General features: G+C 42.3%; 1 pseudogene; it reads left to right on the top strand.

Moving 5' to 3' along the window:
- The first annotated feature begins 3,659 nt into the window (after positions 1 to 3,659).
- Positions 3,660 to 3,778, top strand: LOC134997505 (5S ribosomal RNA; annotated as a pseudogene).
- Positions 3,779 to 23,113: the final 19,335 nt, after the last annotated feature.

Here is a 23,113-nt window from a genome sequence, read left to right as displayed (position 1 = left end):
CGGACTGCCTGCCGACTGCCAACACAGAGGTAGCCACAGCCGTGAACTACCGCACTGTACACTGGTTGATAAAGAGATAGTAGTATACTCGTAACAACTAGTATGACACTATGACGACGGTATAAAGAAAGAAAAAAAATACCACAGTTAGGTGGTATATATTATAATAATAATACAATTATGGATGGACGGACTGCCTGCCGACTGCCGACACAGAGGTAGCCACAGCCGTGAACTACCGCACTGTACACTGGTTGATAAAGAGATAGTAGTATACTCGTAACAACTAGTATGACACTATGACGACGGTATAAAGAATGAAAAAAAAACCACGGTTAGGTGGTATATATTATAATAATAATACAATTATGGATGGACGGACTGCCTGCCGACTGCCGACACAGAGGTAGCCACAGCCGTGAACTACCGCACTGTACACTGGTTGATAAAGAGATAGTAGTATACTCGTAACAACTAGTATGACACTATGACGACGGTATAAAGAAAGAAAAAAAAATACCACAGTTAGGTGGTATATATTATAATAATAATACAATTATGGATGGACGGACTGCCTGCCGACTGCCGACACAGAGGTAGCCACAGCCGTGAACGACCGCACTGTACACTGGTTGATAAAGAGATAGTAGTATACTCGTAACAACTAGTATGACACTATGACGACGGTATAAAGAATGAAAAAAAAACCACGGTTAGGTGGTATATATTATAATAATAATACAATTATGGATGGACGGACTGCCTGCCGACTGCCGACACAGAGGTAGCCACAGCCGTGAACTACCGCACTGTACACTGGTTGATAAAGAGATAGTAGTATACTCGTAACAACTAGTATGACACTATGACGACGGTATAAAGAATGAAAAAAAACCACGGTTAGGTGGTATATATTATAATAATAATACAATTATGGATGGACGGACTGCCTGCCGAGTGCCGACACAGAGGTAGCCACAGCCGTGAACTACCGCACTGTACACTGGTTGATAAAGAGATAGTAGTATACTCGTAACAACTAGTATGACACTATGACGACGGTATAAAGAATGAAAAAAAAACCACGGTTAGGTGGTATATATTATAATAATAATACAATTATGGATGGACGGACTGCCTGCCGACTGCCGACACAGAGGTAGCCACAGCCGTGAACTACCGCACTGTACACTGGTTGATAAAGAGATAGTAGTATACTCGTAACAACTAGTATGACACTATGACGACGGTATAAAGAATGAAAAAAAAACCACGGTTAGGTGGTATATATTATAATAATAATACAATTATGGATGGACGGACTGCCTGCCGACTGCCGACACAGAGGTAGCCACAGCCGTGAACTACCGCACTGTACACTGGTTGATAAAGAGATAGTAGTATACTCGTAACAACTAGTATGACACTATGACGGTATAAAGAATGAAAAAAAAACCACGGTTAGGTGGTATATATTATAATAATAATACAATTATGGATGGACGGACTGCCTGCCGACTGCCGACACAGAGGTAGCCACAGCCGTGAACTACCGCACTGTACACTGGTTGATAAAGAGATAGTAGTATACTCGTAACAACTAGTATGACACTATGACGACGGTATAAAGAATGAAAAAAAAACCACGGTTAGGTGGTATATATTATAATAATAATACAATTATGGATGGACGGACTGCCTGCCGACTGCCGACACAGAGGTAGCCACAGCCGTGAACTACCGCACTGTACACTGGTTGATAAAGAGATAGTAGTATACTCGTAACAACTAGTATGACACTATGACGGTATAAAGAATGAAAAAAAAACCACGGTTAGGTGGTATATATTATAATAATAATACAATTATGGATGGACGGACTGCCTGCCGACTGCCGACACAGAGGTAGCCACAGCCGTGAACTACCGCACTGTACACTGGTTGATAAAGAGATAGTAGTATACTCGTAACAACTAGTATGACACTATGACGACGGTATAAAGAAAGAAAAAAAAATACCACGGTTAGGTGGTATATATTGTAATACAATTATGGATGGACGGACTGCCTGCCGAGTTCCGACTGCCGACACAGAGGTAGCCACAGCCGTGAACTACCGCACTGTACTGTGTCTGCTGCTAATATAGACTGGTTGATAAAGAGATAGTATACAATACATACAACAATATACTACTATACTGGTGGTCAGGCACTGGTCACCACTAGTCACACTGGCAGTGGCACTCCTGCAGCAAAAGTGTGCACTGTTTAATTTTAAATTAATATAATATTATGTACTCCTGGGGGCTCCTGCTATAACAACCTGCAGTGCTCCCCAGTCTCCCCCACAATTATTATAAGCTTTGCCTTTTATACATTGATGTGCAGCACACTGGGCTGAGCTGAGTGCACACAGACTGAGTCACACTGTGTGACTGGCTGCTGCTGTGTATCGTTTTTTTTCAGGCAGAGAACGGATATAGCAGAGAACGGATATATTATATTAAAATAAATAAAAGTTAACTAACAACAACTGCACTGGTCACTGTGGTAAACTCTGTCTGACTCTGCACAATCTCTCTCTCTCTTCTAATCTAATTTCTAATGGAGAGGACGCCAGCCACGTCCTCTCCCTATCAATCTCAATGCACGTGTGAAAATGGCGGCGACGCGCGGCTCCTTATATAGAATCCGAGTCTCGCGAGAATCCGACAGCGTCATGATGATGTTCGGGCGCGCTCGGGTTAACCGAGCAAGGCGGGAGGATCCGAGTCTGCTCGGACCCGTAAAAAAAACATGAAGTTCGTGCGGGTTCGGTTTCAGAGAAACCGAACCCGCTCATCTCTACTTTATACCCCTTTTTATCCTTTGGGGATCCCACACTGTTAGATCTCTCATACATTTTCCTCTACTTCATAATAGGATAAAGTGTAAGTAGAAGCAAAAGTGTGGATGTCTAATCTATTTTCTTCTGCTATATTTCTGTGTCCTCTCATCCAAATGTGCTAGTGCTAAATCTCTGCAATGACACACCTGCACACTAAGGGGCCAATTCAGGTTGGATCGCAAATCGTGATACAATCAGAATTTTGGCATTCACCCCGTGAGCACATGCTCAGGACCCATCCTTCTCATGTGCCTGCATTGACATCGGGTGACCAGCAGTATTTGCAAAATGCCTCTGCCTGATTGAAAGGCAGAGGTAGTTGCGGGGTGTCAACGCTACATTTCAGGCAGAGATGGACCATTGTGGGGTGGCGGCATGGAAACGGAGACATGGTAGCGTGAAAAGGGGTATAGTGTGAGCGTTATCAGGATGACTGCGTGATGTCACACGCAGCCACTCTGTTAAAAAAGATGATAGTGACCCTCCTGCCATCTCAGCCAAGCTGTGCCAGCAGGAGGCTTCCCTACTTTCTGCGATTGCGCAAATAATTGTGGCAAGGTTGCAATTAGTGTGTGATTGCAGATTGGGCAGCGGTTAGCATGCTGGGTGGCCTTGCCCTGCGATTGGCAGCTCCAGCATGTGAGTCAAAGGATTGCAAATTCTGCTAAAAAGCAGAATTTGCAATCTTCACTAAGTAAGGTCCTAAGTTTGGAAAGCAGAGGTACGCCCCTGTGTCTCTCATCTACTGGAATGGGCACTCTCTCATTCAGCAGATTACTGCCATGCTCCACGGGATACACCCAATCTCATCTGATCTTGAAAGAAAATCAGTGGTAGGCCTGGTCAGTACCTGGGTGGGAGACTCCCTGGGAATACCAGGTGCAGTAACCCTAATGATCTGAAAAGCATAGGTAAAAGGTCCACATATTATTTGAGAGACTTCCAGATTTTCCTTATATTCTCTATATAATTATCTCTGAATTATATCAGTAACCACACAGTTCAAACAAAACATTGCACAACAACAGATCTGCTCTTCAAACTGAACAATGCTCTTAGACACTGTGATATGTTTTGGAGGCAGGATACACAGATAATGTTAAATTCTGCCTCATTCTGCCATATGAGTAAGGCTGAGATATTACAGTGATCAAAAAATCCTTGGGCTAATACTGTGACATATTGTTTATTTCCACCTTCTGTTTTATTACTGCATTTTAATCAGAAAATATTGGTGTTTTCTGTACCACAAAAAGCAGATTGGTCACAGTCCAATTCTGCATTATTTTATTGCTCAAACAAGGGACTCTATTCAGTATGGATTGCAGAGTCTGCTTTATAACATAACCTGCAATCCTTGCAATCACAGGGCAAGGCCCCCCAGTATGTTACCCACCGCCCGCCCACTGTGATCACGCTGTAATTGGGATCGTGGCGCAATTACAGTGCAGTCACAGAAGCTGTGGTTGCTTCCTGCCGACACAGCCGAGCTGCATCCATAGAAGTCCATCCGCTATTTTTTAAATCAGAGCAGCCATGTGTGATGACACACAGCAGTCCTGAAAATGCTGCCGACTTGTCGGCTTTTCCCTGATGCCACCCTGTAAATGCTCTGTTGCCACCCCCCACCCACCCCAGGAATGTCTCTGCCTATCAATCATGCAGAGTCATTTGCATCCAATGCGATCATATTACATTGGCTGCTAGTGCGCTCACAGGATGGGCCTGTGCATGCACATTGCAGCCAAAGCCTTCCTTGTTGCAGCCTCATTGATAAACGATGTGACCTGAATAACCCCCAAGATCTGGATGCCGCTGCAATTTTGATCAATTATATGCATTGCACATGAGTGTTGGCCAGCAACAAAAGGCATCGCCTGTCAGCGACAGTATGGTGTGAAAATTCTGATTGCACAGGCGTTTGCAAGGTGATTGACAGGAAGAGGCCATTGTGGGTGATAACTGGCCGTTTATGGGGAGTGTCCAGAACAATGAAAATGGTCCCAAGCGTTTTCAGGTTGGGTGTGTGACGTCAGCTCCGGCCTCAATCAGCCTGTTCTCAATTCACTGTAGGAGTAATTCTGCACACACTGGATTTTTGCAGCTCTGCATACACATGCGATCGCACACTTACATGACAAATTTGCACTCCCCCTTGAGCGACACCTATCTGATCGCAGGACAGAAAAGTTAGTAGCCCAGCAATCAGGTCTGAATTACCCCATTGGGTATGCAAATGATGCTAATTACCGCATTCTTGTGATTTAATCAGATTTCTGATCATACTTATTATGTTTTTGACCCACATAACTGTAGATTCTTGTGTATTTTGAGAACAACATTGTTATACTACAAACCTGAATCCACTGTCTTTCTATATTTGCAATATAAATCCTATTACTGTGTAACATACCTATTTGTGTATGGAATTTTATTTGTATTGAACCAAAGTCTAGTACATAGCAGAAAAATCTTTACACTCAAAGTATCCTGATAAGAACCCTTTTACATAAAATGCATAATTGTGACACCTCTGTTATTTCCTGAGCAGACATTGACTAAAAACTATCAAGACAACAAAGCATCAGCTTCAGGTGTTACACCAGCGATCCTAAAACCTGGTGCTTTCCAAGTGGATATGTACAAGAATACCCCACTCTTTCCCACTGTGGTATAGTACACTTATCACATATTGGGGGAATTCAATTGTTTAAAATGTCAGTTGGGTGTCTGTTTTTTCCTAGGATAGATAGGAAAACACAAACGCCCAACTGACTTTTAAAAAATGTGAATACCCACCATTGTGTTATAGTACGCTTATTACATACCTCAATAGGTACCCATATAGTATTAAACAGTCTGCAATCATAATTTTGGATTAAAAATTCAAGACCTGTTACACCATTGATTATATCTTTTGATATTTTCACCTTGGCTTATTCAAGTCATTTAAAAAAAAACATTGGGCTTTGTAAAGTTGACTAATGTAAAAGCGCCCACAAAGCAGTTTTTTCAGATGCTTTTGGTTTTAAAGTAGAGAGGCTGATAAAAAAAAAACAGATCCATATATTCTGCCCGTGTTAAGTATACAACTCGGCAGATGTAATGAAGTCCGATATTGCAAGTCAGACACAAAACAGCCCAAAAACTATTAAAGAATTTAGAGGTGGGTTTTTTGGCCAAGTTTGTTATGAAAATGTCAGAAATCAGTTAAAAATACACTTTTCAAGCACATTTGTAATAAATAAAAACTTTTCAATATACATGGACACTTAAAAAAAACAAAAAAAAACTTTAAATCGGTAAAAATGCTGTACTGTACACGTCATTTTTACATTGTTTTCACCTCAGGAAATGTGTATTAATGTCATATAAATGTACTGTACTAAATTGCACAAACATTTCCAACTGAATCCAATGATATGTGACATGCCTATATTCTGTGTATAATTTCCAAATACTCCACGTACTGTAATAGTTTTTTTTTTAAACACACAAATGCGTCATAGATGCAAATGAATGTTCTAAGTCACACAAGCAGCTAATGCTGATTTAAATAATAAGCGGCATGGCTATATTCTATGTGTTATAGCAACCGTATTTGCATAAAAAATGTCATGCTACAATGTATTCCAGCCATACACTGTAACATAATTAGATACAGTTGCAATTACACACTGAATACAGCCATGCCACATATCATTTAAATCATTATAAACTGCTTTTGCTTCCCGGAGAACTGGGGATTATTTAGGGTGTGTATACTGATTTAATCATGGGACTTGGGTAACTTTCTCTGACACTGTGGTCCTACTGTACTAAAAGACACATTTTGGTTGATCTGTAAATTTTTTACTTTTTCTAGTCTAAATTCTGTGACACCTCAGATATGAGACACTGAAGACGGGAAAATTATGCATGCCATTACATTGCCTGAGTTCCACTAAATAGTAGAGATGAGCGCCTGAAATTTTTCGGGTTTTGTGTTTTGGTTTTGGGTTCGGTTCCGCGGCCGTGTTTTGGGTTCGACCGCGTTTTGGCAAAACCTCACCGAATTTTTTTTGTCGGATTCGGGTGTGTTTTGGATTCGGGTGTTTTTTTCAAAAAACCCTAAAAAACAGCTTAAATCATAGAATTTGGGGGTAATTTTGATCCCAAAGTATTATTAACCTCAAAAAACATAATTTACACTCATTTTCAGCCTATTCTGAACACATCACACCTCACAATATTATTTTTAGTCCTAAAATTTGCACCGAGGTCGCTGTGTGAGTAAGATAAGCGACCCTAGTGGCCGACACAAACACCGGGCCCATCTAGGAGTGGCACTGCAGTGTCACGCAGGATGTCCCTTCCAAAAAACCCTCCCCAAACAGCACATGACGCAAAGAAAAAAAGAGGCGCAATGAGGTAGCTGACTGTGTGAGAAAGATAAGCGACCCTAGTGGCCGACACAAACACCGGGCCCATCTAGGAGTGGCACTGCAGTGTCACGCAGGATGTCCCTTCCAAAAAACCCTCCCCAATCAGCACATGATGCAAAGAAAAAGAAAAGAAAAAAGAGGTGCAAGATGGAATTATCCTTGGGCCCTCCCACCCACCCTTATGTTGTATAAACAAAACAGGACATGCACACTTTAACCAACCCATCATTTCAGTGACAGGGTCTGCCACACGACTGTGACTGATATGACGGGTTGGTTTGGACCCCCCCCAAAAAAGAAGCAATTAATCTCTCCTTGCACAAACTGGCTCTACAGAGGCAAGATGTCCACCTCATCTTCACCCTCCGATATATCACCGTGTACATCCCCCTCCTCACAGATTATCAATTCGTCCCCACTGGAATCCACCATCTCAGCTCCCTGTGTACTTTGTGGAGGCAATTGCTGCTGGTCAATGTCTCCGCGGAGGAATTGATTATAATTCATTTTAATGAACATCATCTTCTCCACATTTTCTGGATGTAACCTCGTACGCCGATTGCTGACAAGGTGAGCGGCGGCACTAAACACTCTTTCGGAGTACACACTTGTGGGAGGGCAACTTAGGTAGAATAAAGCCAGTTTGTGCAAGGGCCTCCAAATTGCCTCTTTTTCCTGCCAGTATAAGTACGGACTGTGTGACGTGCCTACTTGGATGCGGTCACTCATATAATCCTCCACCATTCTATCAATGTTGAGAGAATCATATGCAGTGACAGTAGACGACATGTCCGTAATCGTTGTCAGGTCCTTCAGTCCGGACCAGATGTCAGCATCAGCAGTCGCTCCAGACTGCCCTGCATCACCGCCAGCGGGTGGGCTCGGAATTCTGAGCCTTTTCCTCGCACCCCCAGTTGCGGGAGAATGTGAAGGAGGAGATGTTGACAGGTCGCGTTCCGCTCGACTTGACAATTTTGTCACCAGCAGGTCTTTCAACCCCAGCAGACCTGTGTCTGCCGGAAAGAGAGATCCAAGGTAGGCTTTAAATCTAGGATCGAGCACGGTGGCCAAAATGTAGTGCTCTGATTTCAACAGATTGACCACCCGTGAATCCTTGTTAAGCGAATTAAGGGCTGCATCCACAAGTCCCACATGCCTAGCGGAATCGCTCCGTGTTAGCTCCTTCTTCAATGCCTCCAGCTTCTTCTGCAAAAGCCTGATGAGGGGAATGACCTGACTCAGGCTGGCAGTGTCTGAACTGACTTCACGTGTGGCAAGTTCAAAGGGCATCAGAACCTTGCACAACGTTGAAATCATTCTCCACTGCACTTGAGACAGGTGCATTCCATCTCCTATATCGTGCTCAATTGTATAGGCTTGAATGGCCTTTTGCTGCTCCTCCAACCTCTGAAGCATATAGAGGGTTGAATTCCACCTCGTTACCACTTCTTGCTTCAGATGATGGCAGGGCAGGTTCAGTAGTTTTTGGTGGTGCTCCAGTCTTCTGTACGTGGTGCCTGTACGCCGAAAGTGTCCCGCAATTTTTCTGGCCACCGACAGCATCTCTTGCACGCCCCTGTCGTTTTTTAAAAAATTCTGCACCACCAAATTCAAGGTATGTGCAAAACATGGGACGTGCTGGAATTTGCCCATATTTAATGCACACACAATATTGCTGGCGTTGTCCGATGCCACAAATCCACAGGAGAGTCCAATTGGGGTAAGCCATTCCGCGATGATCTTCCTCAGTTGCCGTAAGAGGTTTTCAGCTGTGTGCGTATTCTGGAAAGCGGTGATACAAAGCGTAGCCTGCCTAGGAAAGAGTTGGCGTTTGCGAGATGCTGCTACTGGTGCCGCCGCTGCTGTTCTTGCGGCGGGAGTCCATACATCTACCCAGTGGGCTGTCACAGTCATATAGTCCTGACCCTGCCCTGCTCCACTTGTCCACATGTCCGTGGTTAAGTGGACATTGGGTACAACTGCATTTTTTAGGACACTGGTGAGTCTTTTTCTGACGTCCGTGTACATTCTCGGTATCGCCTGCCTAGAGAAGTGGAACCTAGATGGTATTTGGTAACGGGGGCACACTGCCTCAATAAATTGTCTAGTTCCCTGTGAACTAACGGCGGATACCGGACGCACGTCTAACACCAACATAGTTGTCAAGGACTCAGTTATCCGCTTTGCAGTAGGATGACTGCTGTGATATTTCATCTTCCTCGCAAAGGACTGTTGAACAGTCAATTGCTTACTGGAAGTAGTACAAGTGGGCTTACGACTTCCCCTCTGGGATGACCATCGACTCCCAGCGGCAACAACAGCAGCGCCAGCAGCAGTAGGCGTTACACGCAAGGATGCATCGGAGGAATCACAGGCAGGAGAGGACTCGTCAGACTTGCCAGTGACATGGCCTGCAGGACTATTGGCATTCCTGGGGAAGGAGGAAATTGACACTGAGGGAGTTGGTGGGGTGGTTTGCGTGAGCTTGGTTACAAGAGGAAGGGATTTACTGGTCAGTGGACTGCTTCCGCTGTCACCCAAAGTTTTTGAACTTGTCACTGACTTATTATGAATGCGCTGCAGGTGACGTATAAGGGAGGATGTTCCGAGGTGGTTAACGTCCTTACCCCTACTTATTACAGCTTGACAAAGGGAACACACGGCTTGACACCTGTTGTCCGCATTTCTGGTGAAATACCTCCACACCGAAGAGCTGATTTTTTTGGTATTTTCACCTGGCATGTCAACGGCCATATTCCTCCCACGGACAACAGGTGTCTCCCCGGGTGCCTGACTTAAACAAACCACCTCACCATCAGAATCCTCCTGGTCAATTTCCTCCCCAGCGCCAGCAACACCCATATCCTCCTCATCCTGGTGTACTTCAACACTGACATCTTCAATCTGACTATCAGGAACTGGACTGCGGGTGCTCCTTCCAGCACTTGCAGGGGGCATGCAAATAGTGGAAGGCGCATGCTCTTCACGTCCAGTGTTGGGAAGGTCAGGCATCGCAAACGACACAATTGGACTCTCCTTGTGGATTTGGGATTTCAAAGAACGCACAGTTCTTTGCGGTGCTTTTGCCAGCTTGAGTCTTTTCAGTTTTCTAGCGAGAGGCTGAGTGCTTCCATCCTCATGTGAAGCTGAACCACTAGCCATGAACATAGGCCAGGGCCTCAGCCGTTCCTTGCCACTCCGTGTGGTAAATGGCATATTGGCAAGTTTACGCTTCTCCTCCGACAATTTTATTTTAGGTTTTGGAGTCCTTTTTTTTCTGATATTTGGTGTTTTGGATTTGACATGCTCTGTACTATGACATTGGGCATCGGCCTTGGCAGACGACGTTGCTGGCATTTCATCGTCTCGGCCATGACTAGTGGCAGCAGCTTCAGCACGAGGTGGAAGTGGATCTTGATCTTTCCCTAATTTTGGAACCTCAACTTTTTTGTTCTCCATATTTTATAGGCAGAACTAAAAGGCACCTCAGGTAAACAATGGAGATGGATGGATTGGATACTAGTATACAATTATGGACGGACTGCCACGGTTAGGTGGTATAAAAAAACCACGGTTAGGTGGTATATATTATAATAATAATACAATTATGGATGGACGGACTGCCTGCCAACTGCCGACACAGAGGTAGCCACAGCCGTGAACTACCGCACTGTACACTGGTTGATAAAGAGATAGTAGTATACTCGTAACAACTAGTATGACACTATGACGACGGTATAAAGAATGAAAAAAAAAACACGGTTAGGTGGTATATATTATAATAATAATACAATTATGGATGGACGGACTGCCTGCCGAGTGCCGACACAGAGGTAGCCACAGCCGTGAACTACCGCACTGTACACTGGTTGATAAAGAGATAGTAGTATACTCGTAACAACTAGTATGACACTATGACGACGGTATAAAGAATGAAAAAAAAACCACGGTTAGGTGGTATATATTATAATAATAATACAATTATGGATGGACGGACTGCCTGCCGAGTGCCGACACAGAGGTAGCCACAGCCGTGAACTACCGCACTGTACACTGGTTGATAAAGAGATAGTAGTATACTCGTAACAACTAGTATGACACTATGACGGTATAAAGAATGAAAAAAAAACCACGGTTAGGTGGTATATATTATAATAATAATACAATTATGGATGGACGGACTGCCTGCCGACTGCCGACACAGAGGTAGCCACAGCCGTGAACTACCGCACTGTACACTGGTTGATAAAGAGATAGTAGTATACTCGTAACAACTAGTATGACACTATGACGACGGTATAAAGAAAGAAAAAAAAATACCACAGTTAGGTGGTATATATTATAATAATAATACAATTATGGATGGACGGACTGCCTGCCGACTGCCGACACAGAGGTAGCCACAGCCGTGAACTACCGCACTGTACACTGGTTGATAAAGAGATAGTAGTATACTCGTAACAACTAGTATGACACTATGACGACGGTATAAAGAATGAAAAAAAAACCACGGTTAGGTGGTATATATTATAATAATAATACAATTATGGATGGACGGACTGCCTGCCGACTGCCGACACAGAGGTAGCCACAGCCGTGAACTACCGCACTGTACACTGGTTGATAAAGAGATAGTAGTATACTCGTAACAACTAGTATGACACTATGACGACGGTATAAAGAATGAAAAAAAAACCACGGTTAGGTGGTATATATTATAATAATAATACAATTATGGATGGACGGACTGCCTGCCGACTGCCGACAGAGAGGTAGCCACAGCCGTGAACTACCGCACTGTACACTGGTTGATAAAGAGATAGTAGTATACTCGTAACAACTAGTATGACACTATGACGGTATAAAGAATGAAAAAAAAACCACGGTTAGGTGGTATATATTATAATAATAATACAATTATGGATGGACGGACTGCCTGCCGACTGCCGACACAGAGGTAGCCACAGCCGTGAACTACCGCACTGTACACTGGTTGATAAAGAGATAGTAGTATACTCGTAACAACTAGTATGACACTATGACGACGGTATAAAGAAAGAAAAAAAAATACCACGGTTAGGTGGTATATATTGTAATACAATTATGGATGGACGGACTGCCTGCCGAGTTCCGACTGCCGACACAGAGGTAGCCACAGCCGTGAACTACCACACTGTACTGTGTCTGCTGCTAATATAGACTGGTTGATAAAGAGATAGTATACAATACATACAACAATATACTACTATACTGGTGGTCAGGCACTGGTCACCACTAGTCACACTGGCAGTGGCACTCCTGCAGCAAAAGTGTGCACTGTTTAATTTTAAATTAATATAATATTATGTACTCCTGGGGGCTCCTGCTATAACAACCTGCAGTGCTCCCCAGTCTCCCCCACAATTATTATAAGCTTTGCCTTTTATACATTGATGTGCAGCACACTGGGCTGAGCTGAGTGCACACAGACTGAGTCACACTGTGTGACTGGCTGCTGCTGTGTATCGTTTTTTTTCAGGCAGAGAACGGATATAGCAGAGAACGGATATATTATATTAAAATAAATAAAAGTTAACTAACAACAACTGCACTGGTCACTGTGGTAAACTCTGTCTGACTCTGCACAATCTCTCTCTCTCTTCTAATCTAATTTCTAATGGAGAGGACGCCAGCCACGTCCTCTCCCTATCAATCTCAATGCACGTGTGAAAATGGCGGCGACGCGCGGCTCCTTATATAGAATCCGAGTCTCGCGAGAATCCGACAGCGTCATGATGACGTTCGGGCGCGCTCGGGTTAACCGAGCAAGGCGGGAGGATCCGAGTCTGCTCGGACCCGTAAAAAAAACATGAAGTTCGTGCGGGTTCGGTTTCAGAGAAACCGAACCCGCTCATCTCTACTAAATAGATGCACATTTTTAATGTCCGATGCGGCGCAATACTTTTCCGGGCATTATCATTGGATACCATTAGATCCCAGCCTATGTGTGATATATAAACTGTTTTCAAACAACCCTAAAAGCTTTTTGTCTCAAATATTTTTATTACATTGACCATTAAAAGTTATGTTTTATTTCTTTTCATAAGAATGCCCTATCAAAAAGTATTTCTTCACCTTCTGTGTATGTAATCCATGACTTACTGACTCAGGGAGCACCACTGACCAAGAAATATGCTGTATACACTTCACCATTTGTCTGTATAAGACACACACTCCAAGAGGAGCCTTGTCTACAATATAACCCTTGTGCGGAACAAAACACTCCCTCTGGTCATAGTTATTAACTCCAGTTTCTCTAAAGAGAGGAGTCACTGAGGGTTATTGAGACTACAAATAAAATCCAAGTATAGATGTAGAGAAGGTCTGATGTATTCTAGCAACACTTGTATCATGTACACTGTAAAATGGTTATTGGAAATTAGGAATCCGTAGGCAATTATCCGGTAAATCACAGTGGGGTAAATTTATTAAGTTCCCGATTTCATTCGATATTGCTTTTTCATACAAAATGCAACTCTTTAATTTTATAAAATACCATTCACGGCATATTTCTACCAATTTGTATTGAGATACAGCCATCCACAAAAATATGAATCAATAGACCATTGGCCACAAACAGTTGGATTTTCACATGCACCTCACACAACATGGAAATTTACTAAGGATTTCTATTCTCATAGCCAGACACTAACACAAAACTATATAATTTGCATAGAAATAGAACTTTCAAATAGAACTGCTTTTGGCTGTGTGTTTGGAGAATCATGCATGGATCACTGCTATCCATGTATGCTTCTCTGTGTAAAAAATAGTTAAATAGTTAAAATACTGTATATAAAAATACACCTTTGAATAAAACCAGCCCCGAGGTCTTTGAGCTGGTCCTGGTTGTTAAAATACCGGGGGAAAATTGTGTAGTTGTCCCCAATATTTAAGACCCAAAACCGGGTTCTGAACCAATCTTGTTTCAAAAATATGAGGGGAAAATGATGTAGGGTTTCACGGTACCTCTGAAACAAGCACTGGGCTCTACTAGTCAAAAAAATAATGCCACAACCGGGTAACACACCTATATAGGTCCCTGTAGCCATGGCATTACCACCTCCAACTAGTCAGCCCTGGCCAGGGGTCCCTGGGGGAGAGGAGACCACCTCAAAAAGGGGTCCCCCCACCTCCAGGCATGCAAGGGTCACAGCTGAAAGCCAAAGCTGTCCCCAGCACCTGTGGGCAGTGGGTACCGGGCTGATAGCCATTAAATGTAAAATTCAGAATTAACATTGTCTTTTGCTTTGTAACTACAGGTCCCATAAAGCATCCTTGAACATCAAGTAACAGAAAGTGGGTCATTAAATGGCCCAATGGTACCTGTATTTCCACAGCATCAGATGTTTTACAATGAACACAGGACATGGACACCATGATAGTACAAATTTAATAAAACATTACCCGCTTGCTGGTTTTTGTGGTTCTTCAAGTACTAGCATGTGTGAGGCTTGCTGGGACCTATAGTTCCACAGCAAAAGGCAATATTTATTCTTAATTTGACACTTAATGGCTCTCAGCCCGGCTCCCACCAACCGTAGTTGCTGGGGACAGCCTTGGGCTTCAGCCATGGCCCTTTGGTACCTGGAGGGGGGCCCCCTTATTGGGGGATCCCCTCTTTCCCATGGAAACCCCTCCATGACTTAGTAGTTAGGAGGGTAATGCTAAGGCTGCAAGGACCTGTATAAATGTATCCCTAGCTGTGGACTAGTGGAGCCTGGTGCTGGTTTTAAAAATTTCTGTATTTTTTACCCATATTTTTGAAACCAGTGGCAAAATTTAATGTTCAATTTTGGTGATTCAAATGATTTGGCATTATGTTTCAATTTATTTTCCATTTGATTTGGGTTGAACAGATTTTCTAAAGACCAAATTGAATGTCAAATCTTTTCTAAATGTAGATTCAACTCATATTCCAATAGAAATCAAATTTCTGAAAAACATTGATGTTTTCTCATAGACCAACATGAAATCCACTAATTTGCTAAAGTACGATTTGAAATGAAACTCTAAATCGAAATCCAAATCGAACTTCAAATCCCCAAGTGTTTAGAATGATCTCAGACATTACATTTTGGCTTCTAAACCCATTCTAATGATAGGAAATTGTTAGTGATGACTTTTTAAGTACCGAGAAATGTATAGGTCATTGTGGAAGTAGCAAAATTGGATGGCCATGGTTATGGTATGTTGTGCACCCACCTACACAATACAACTCACCACCTGACTGAGATAACCCTAAAAGAACAAACAGAGCACCATCAGCAGCTTAGTTACATATTTCTACTTATAGACTTCAAACATATTATGTTTTTATGCAATAGATAACACCTGAGCACAATATTGGTCAATTTGGCTGATAAATATCATGACATTTATAAACATGAGTGAAGTAACCGGCTATCCTGACTAAGCCCATGATGCTTACATTCTCAGCAATTCATCCCTGTCTGCAAAAATTCTTGTGCGACGAATGCCAGAGGGATGGTTGTTGTGTAAGATACCAGTATGTGCTAATAAAGCAACTGATAGAGACACATATAAACACCCAATCCAGGTAAAAATGAATCTTTGTATTTTTTTCCTAATAGAATTTATTTGAAAGGTAAATTTTTATATAATTTTGGAAAAATGTTCAACATTGTGCTCTGCTGCCATAAATTGCGTAATCATGCAAAAAAACAAATTATGTAAAAACAGGGCACAGGCAGACTTTTTTAACCAACAATTGACAATGTGAACACATAAAAGTTGAAGGGAGGCAGAAAGACAGATTTAGAGTAAGCTTAGTCCTAGCTATGTGCTCGATTCAGACCTGATTGCTGTTGTGCGTTATTGCACGACATGTGATCTTCGAACTACTGCACATGCGTATGCTCTGCAATGTGTATGAGTGATGGATAGCAGTGAAGAAACCGGGTGAAAATTTGAATACCACGGAGTCCACAAGGAGATTTACAGGAAGCAGCCATTTGTGGATGGTATCTAGCCGTTTACTGGGTGAGTCCGGAAAAACGCAGGCGTGCCCAAGCTTTTTTAGGAAGGGTATGTGACATCAGCTACGGCCTGATTCTTTCACACTGGAGGAGTAAGAATTTAGCTACGCACAGACTGCACACACACTGCACTGAAGGGAAAAAACATTTGATGGTGAGTGTAATGCGAATGGATTTGCAGCTGTCCGCTGACTGGCGTACTGTAGTTTTCACTTAGCATTCACATGCATTCACATTCTTGTACAGGGATGTATTTTCTCTCCCCCTGGGCAGCAGCTGTCTGATCGCATCCTAGTTTACAGCGATCAGGTCTGAATTAGGCCCCATATCATCTGATATTTTATCAAATATAAAATAACCCCCCCACAATATGAAAAACATCAGCTGTGTTTTTATGTATAAAAGAGTGTCATGAGTGCATGTGATGCATTTGGACCAATAGGAAGCAATGAGGATGTTCTGTTCAATTTTACATTCAATTTTGCTTGGGGTTTCAGTGGGGATTTGAGGTTTGATTTAGCAAGGCATTTCATAAATTCTATTCTAAATCCATTCCAAACATAAATCCACATCAAATTTGATTTGACAATTGAATGTAAAATTGAGTTTTAGTAATTAAGGAAAATTAAAAAAAAAAGTAAAAATCAAAACGAATCACTTTCAATTGATTTTGAAGATTCATAAAGTGTTTCACAAAATCGAAATTGCGCAATGCTGGTTTTCAAAATACTGGGAACTCCTTCACATTTTGCTCCCAGTATCTTAACAACCAGGACTGTCTCAAAGAGCTTGGATTAGGTTACATTTATCAAGGGGAATCCCATGCAATTTTTTTTTTTTACTCTCACAGATTAGGCTGGGCTTCATTGTGTAATGCTCAGCAGTGTTTTATTAAACTCTCCCATAGAACACTGCCCTGCAGTACTAATGACATTAACATTGGAAAACTTAAATCTCACAAACACAGTAGTTTAGTAAATTACTGTTTGTTTGTTTTTTTTTTTTCAAAAAGTTGCAATTTCACACTGCCAATGTGAGTCAAATTATATCTTGACATAAATCAGCAGAAACACATTTTTTTTGTAAATTTACCCCAGTGTCTATTCTGGCATCAGACACGATGCAGCATACTCAGGCTTGGGCCTGATCATACTGGTACATAATTAGAAACATTAAAAAAATCTTAGCACTCCATGTGCTCAGCAGTCAGTCCGCTGTAATGCTTTGCAGCCACCCTTGCCATGCACTCCTGTCTTAGCCAACATCCACAGTCCCTGGCACTAAAAACTATACCCTACTCACTGGCCTCTAACATGCATCAGTGCAAAGCACAGTGGGTGTTTAGGAATTTTAAACTCTTCTTGTTCTAAATTGAGTTCCTGCTGGATCTGGGCAATCCACAAAACACAGGGTCCCAAATCTCTACTGCAGCTGCAGAATGTGCAAGGCTTTCTTCTCCTTTGGAGGGAGCTGAATTCAACAGAATGTGAACAAATCAGATGTGAGTCTACCCCTCTCACCATAATACATATTTACCTATTTACAAAATATATGTATTAGATAGGTGAAATATAACATAATAATGAACACAGATTATTACTGATACAAATGCTCCAATCACTACCCATCCTAATTCTGACACCGGGGATTAGCCACCAAGGGAACAGGTTGGTAAATGGCTCTTAGTGGTCTGTCTCTTGCGGTGGTGGATCTGCTTTGAAACTCATAAAGCTTAAGCTTCAGGTCTCCTTAGCCCAGAGGGGCCCTGAAGAAATATTTTTCCCCACTTGTTTTATGTAATGTGTGGTTATAGCTTTTCACCAATAACACCATGACAACCAGGCTTGTTATAAAGCATGCTATTACAGATTGCATGTGTGTAAACATAGTGCTGTGGGAGCTTATAGGAGTTTTAGTATAGCTCTATGATTTACACTATTTACACTATGAAGCATGCATGCATTTTACCTACTGTACAATTCCTGACAGCCTGCAAAATTTCTCTTTGTGACATTCCCAGGAATAGCGGAGCCTGAGAGGGCCCATCAAAAGAAGGAGGCAGGGAGCAATGAAAGGTGAGGAGGACCATGGACAAGGAGGTGTCTAATTAAACAGCTGGTGCTGAGTGGTGTGTGCTGTACTTGCAAGGGCAGCAAGGACCTTTTGGACCTTGTTCGATGTTGCCCTATTGTTGCTGGTTGCAAAGATGTCCACATAACATTTCAAGCTTCAGGGATTAAAAAATGTACATCTGCTACAAATTGCATCAGCCATGCAGTGTAGCCAATGGTATGTACTGTATATCTGTAGATATATTGATGCATTGTGCTTTGTGTACAGGTGACACACCGGGAGGGGTAAAACAAATGATGACCGAGCTAGGCTTGAAAAATGGTCAAGAACATGGCAACTACAGTTTAATGCAAAAAAATGCAAAATCTTGCACTTGGGTCTCAAAAACCCAAAGGCTAAATATAGTATCAAGAGTACTATAATGGAAACTACTGAGGAGGAAAGGGATTTAGGAGTCACTATTTCAAGTGACTTAAAGGCAGGAAAGCGATGCAACAAAGCAATGAGAAAGGCTAGTCAGATGCTTGGTTGCATATGGAGAGGAATCAGTAGCAGGAAAAGAGAAGTAATAATGCCACTGTATAGGTCATTGGTGCGGCCTCATCTGGAATACTGTGTCCAGTTCTGGAGACCATATCTCCAGAAGGATATAAATACATTAGAGAGTATACAAAGAAGGGCAACTAAAATGGTGCATGGCCTACATCACAAAACTTACCCGGAAAGGCTAAAAGATCTTAGCATGTATAGTATGGAGGAGAGAAGGGAAAGGGGAGACATGATAGAAACTTTCAAATATATCAAAGGTTTTAACAAAGTTCAGGAGGGAAACATTCTTCAAAGGAAGAGAAGTATTGGAAATCGAGGACATACACTAAAACTGGAGGGAGGCAGGTTCAGGGGAAATTTAAGGAAAAATTATTTCACAGAAAGGGTAGTGGATAAGTGGAATAGCCTCCCATCAGAGGTGGTAGAGGATAAGACTGTAGAGCAATTTAAACATGCTTGGGATAGGCATATGAATATCCTTACAAAGAATTAAGGTTCAAAAAGGGTTGAGATTACCTAAAGGATAAAAAAAAAGGGGCAGACTAGATGGGCCAAGTGGTTCTTATCTGTCGTCAAATTCTATATTTCTATTTTTCTATGCCCTGACTGACCATCAAATAGGTCAGTGAATCAACCAGTTAGCTGATCCATTGGCCTAGTGTGTACCCAGAATTATCGTAAAAAAAAATGTTTTGATGTGAACCTGGGCGCGCTGACGTGATTCTAAATAAGGACAGATGGAAATACTTATCTCTTGGTATTCCTTTTTACAATGTAGTATTCTTGCTGTGTATTTCTTGAGATGCTCAAAAAACTCAGTTCGACAGATTATATGAAAAAAAAAGAAATTAAATGGTGTATGAGACACCATATCCATCTTTCCTTATTTAGAATCACATCAGCGCCCCCAGGTTCACATCAAACCATTTTTTATTACAATTATACTTCTGGGACCCATGTAACATAGTAACATAGTATCTGAGGTTGAAAAAAGACAATTGTCCATCGAGTTCAACCTATTTGTGGTCTCCTATGCATGATGATTTGACTAAAATTTCTGACTGATGCTGCTGTCAGCCATTGCATTTTATCCCTATTAATAGTAACTATAATGCATGACTATGCACCATACCCCTGGATATCCTTATCCAATAGGAATTTATCTAACCCATTTTTAAAGGTGTTGACAGATTCCGCCATTACAACTCCCTCGGGCAGGGAATTCCAAACACGTATTGTCCTTACCGTGAAAAAGCCTTTACGCCGTATTGTGCGGAATCTCCTCTCATCTAACCTGAGCGAGTGTCCACGAGTCCTCTGTGTTGATCTAACCAAAAACAGGTCCCGCGCAAGCTCTGTGTATTGTCCCCTTATATATTTGTAGATGTTGATCATATCCCCTCTTAGTCTCCGCTTTTCCAATGTAAACATGCCTAGTCTTTCAAGCCTTTCCTTGTATTCCATCGTCTCCATGCCCTTAATTAGTTTGGTCGCCCTCCTCTGTACCTTTTCCAGCTCCAGGATATCCTTTTTGTAGTACGGTGCCCAGAACTGTACACAGTATTCGAGGTGTGGCCTCACTAGTGATTTATATAACGGGAGTATAATACTCTCGTCCCTAGCATCAATACCCCGTTTTATGCATGCTAATATCTTATTAGCCTTCTTTGCTGCAGTCCTACTTTGGGTACTACTGCTTAGCTTGCTATCTATGAGGACACCTAAGTCCTTTTCCAGTACAGAATCCCCTAATTTTACCCCATTTAGCAGGTAGGTGTAATTTTTGTTCTTGTTACCACAGTGCATTACCTTACACTTGTCTGTGTTGAAGCGCATTCTCCATTTGGCTGCCCATGCTTCTAATTTAACTAAGTCGTTCTGAAGAGACTCGGCATCCTCCTCTGTATTTATAGCCTTACACAATTTGGTATCATCTGCAAAAATTGACACCATGCTCTCTAGACCTTCTGTTAGGTCGTTAATGAAAATATTGAACAATAGCGGTCCTAATACTGAGCCTTGTGGCACACCACTTAGCACTTCAGTCCAAGTTGAAAAAGATCCATTAACCACAACGCGCTGCTTCCTATTATCTAACCAGTTTTTGACCCAAGTGCATATTGTGTTTCCTAGCCCTGATTCTTGTAGCTTGTATATAAGTCTCATGTGTGGTACAGTATCGAACGCTTTGGCAAAGTCTAAAAAGATTACATCCACGTCTTTACCCTGATCTAGGATGTAGGGATGAGTCCTTTGTGAACCCAGGGGCAGCAGCCATCCATTATCTTGAGCACCAATTATACCACACAATCCAATTGCTACTGTACCCAGAATTAGTCAAACTGTGAGCTGGACATTGATCAGCTAAGAAATAGACCACTCACAGCCAATCAGTTGCATGTTTCCATGGTAGCATTGGCTGATTGGGTGAAAGGGATAAAAGTTTAGGAATCTCCATGAGTTCCTTCACTTTCTGTAGCAGTAGTGTATGTATGTACAGTATTATATGTAGGGCAGGCTTCCTGGGAACTGTAGGACCACTGTAAAGGACAATCTTACTTTAAATCTTACAGGCACAACTAGTGATGAGCGGGTTCGGTTTCTCGGAAACCAAACCCCCCCGAACTTCACGCTTTTTACACGGGTCCGAGGCAGACTCGGATCTTCCCGCCTTGCTCGGCTAACCCGAGCGCGCCCGAATGTCATCATCCCGCTGTCGGATTCTCGCGAGGCTCGTATTCTATCGCGAGACTCGGATTCTATATAAGGAGCCGCGCGTCGCCGCCATTTTCACACGTGCATTGAGATTGATAGGGAGAGGACGTGGCTGGCGTCCTCTCCGTTTAGAGTAGACTAGAGAGTAGTAGAGAGTAGAGACACTTGATTTACTAATTTTGGGGAGCATATTAGGACGGAGTACTACTTGCTGATAGTGTGACCAGTGACCACCAGTTTAATTAATCCGTTCTCTGCCTGAAAAAAAACGATACACAGTGTGACACAGTCACATACCATATCTGTGCTCAGCCTCAGTGTGCCCTCAGTGTGCTGCATCATCTATGTAATACTGTATATCTGACTGTGCTGAGTGCTCACTGCTCACACAGCTTAATTGTGGGGGAGACTGGGGAGCAGTTATAGCAGGAGTACATATTTTAACAGTGCACACTTTTGCTGCCAGAGTGCCACTGCCAGTGCCAGTGTGACTGACCAGTGACCACTGACCACCAGTATATTGTGATTGTCTGCCTGAAAAAGTTAAACACTCATCGTGTGGTGTTTTTATTCTATAAACGCATTCTGCTGACAGTGTCCAGCAGGTCCGTCATTATATAATATATAACTGTCCGGCTGCAGTAGTGATATATATATATTTTTTATATCATTATCATCCAGTCTATATTAGCACTGCAGCAGACGCAGTACGGTAGTCCACGGCTGTAGCTACCTCTGTGTCGGCAGTCGCTCGTCCATCCATAATTGTATACCACCTACCCGTTGTTTTTTTTTTTTTTTTATCTTCTTGATACTAGTAGCTTACTTTAGGAGTCTGCAGTGCAGAGCTGACAGTGTCCAGCAGGTCCGTCATTATATAATATATACCTGTCCGGCTGCAGTAGTGATATATATATATATATTTTTTATATCATTATCATCCAGGCTATATTAGCTGCAGACGCAGTACGGTAGTCCACGGCTGTAGCTACCTCTGTGTCGGCAGTCGATCGTCCATCCATAATTGTATACCACCTACCCGTGGTGTTTTTTTTTTTCTATCTTCTTGATACTAGTAGCTTGCTTTAGGAGTCTGCAGTGCTGAGCTGACAGTGTCCAGCAGGTCCGTCATTATATAATATATACCTGTCCGGCTGCAGTAGTGATATATATATATATATATTATATCTCATTATCATCCAGTCTATATTAGCAGCAGACGCAGTACGGTAGTCCACGGCTGTAGCTACCTCTGTGTCGGCAGTCGCTAGTCCATCCATAATTGTATACCACCTACCAACACCTGTGGTGTTTTTTTTTTTTTTCTATCTTCTTGATACTACTAGTAGCTTACTTTAGGAGTCTGCAGTGCTGAGCTGACAGTGTCCAGCAGGTCCGTCATTATATAATATATACCTGTCCGGCTG

This window comes from Pseudophryne corroboree, unplaced genomic scaffold (assembly GCF_028390025.1).
Source record: "Pseudophryne corroboree isolate aPseCor3 unplaced genomic scaffold, aPseCor3.hap2 scaffold_1440, whole genome shotgun sequence".
Lineage (NCBI taxonomy): Eukaryota > Metazoa > Chordata > Amphibia > Anura > Myobatrachidae > Pseudophryne > Pseudophryne corroboree.
The sequence above is the reverse complement of the archived record's forward strand: the minus strand, read 5'-3'. Positions and strand labels throughout refer to the sequence as shown.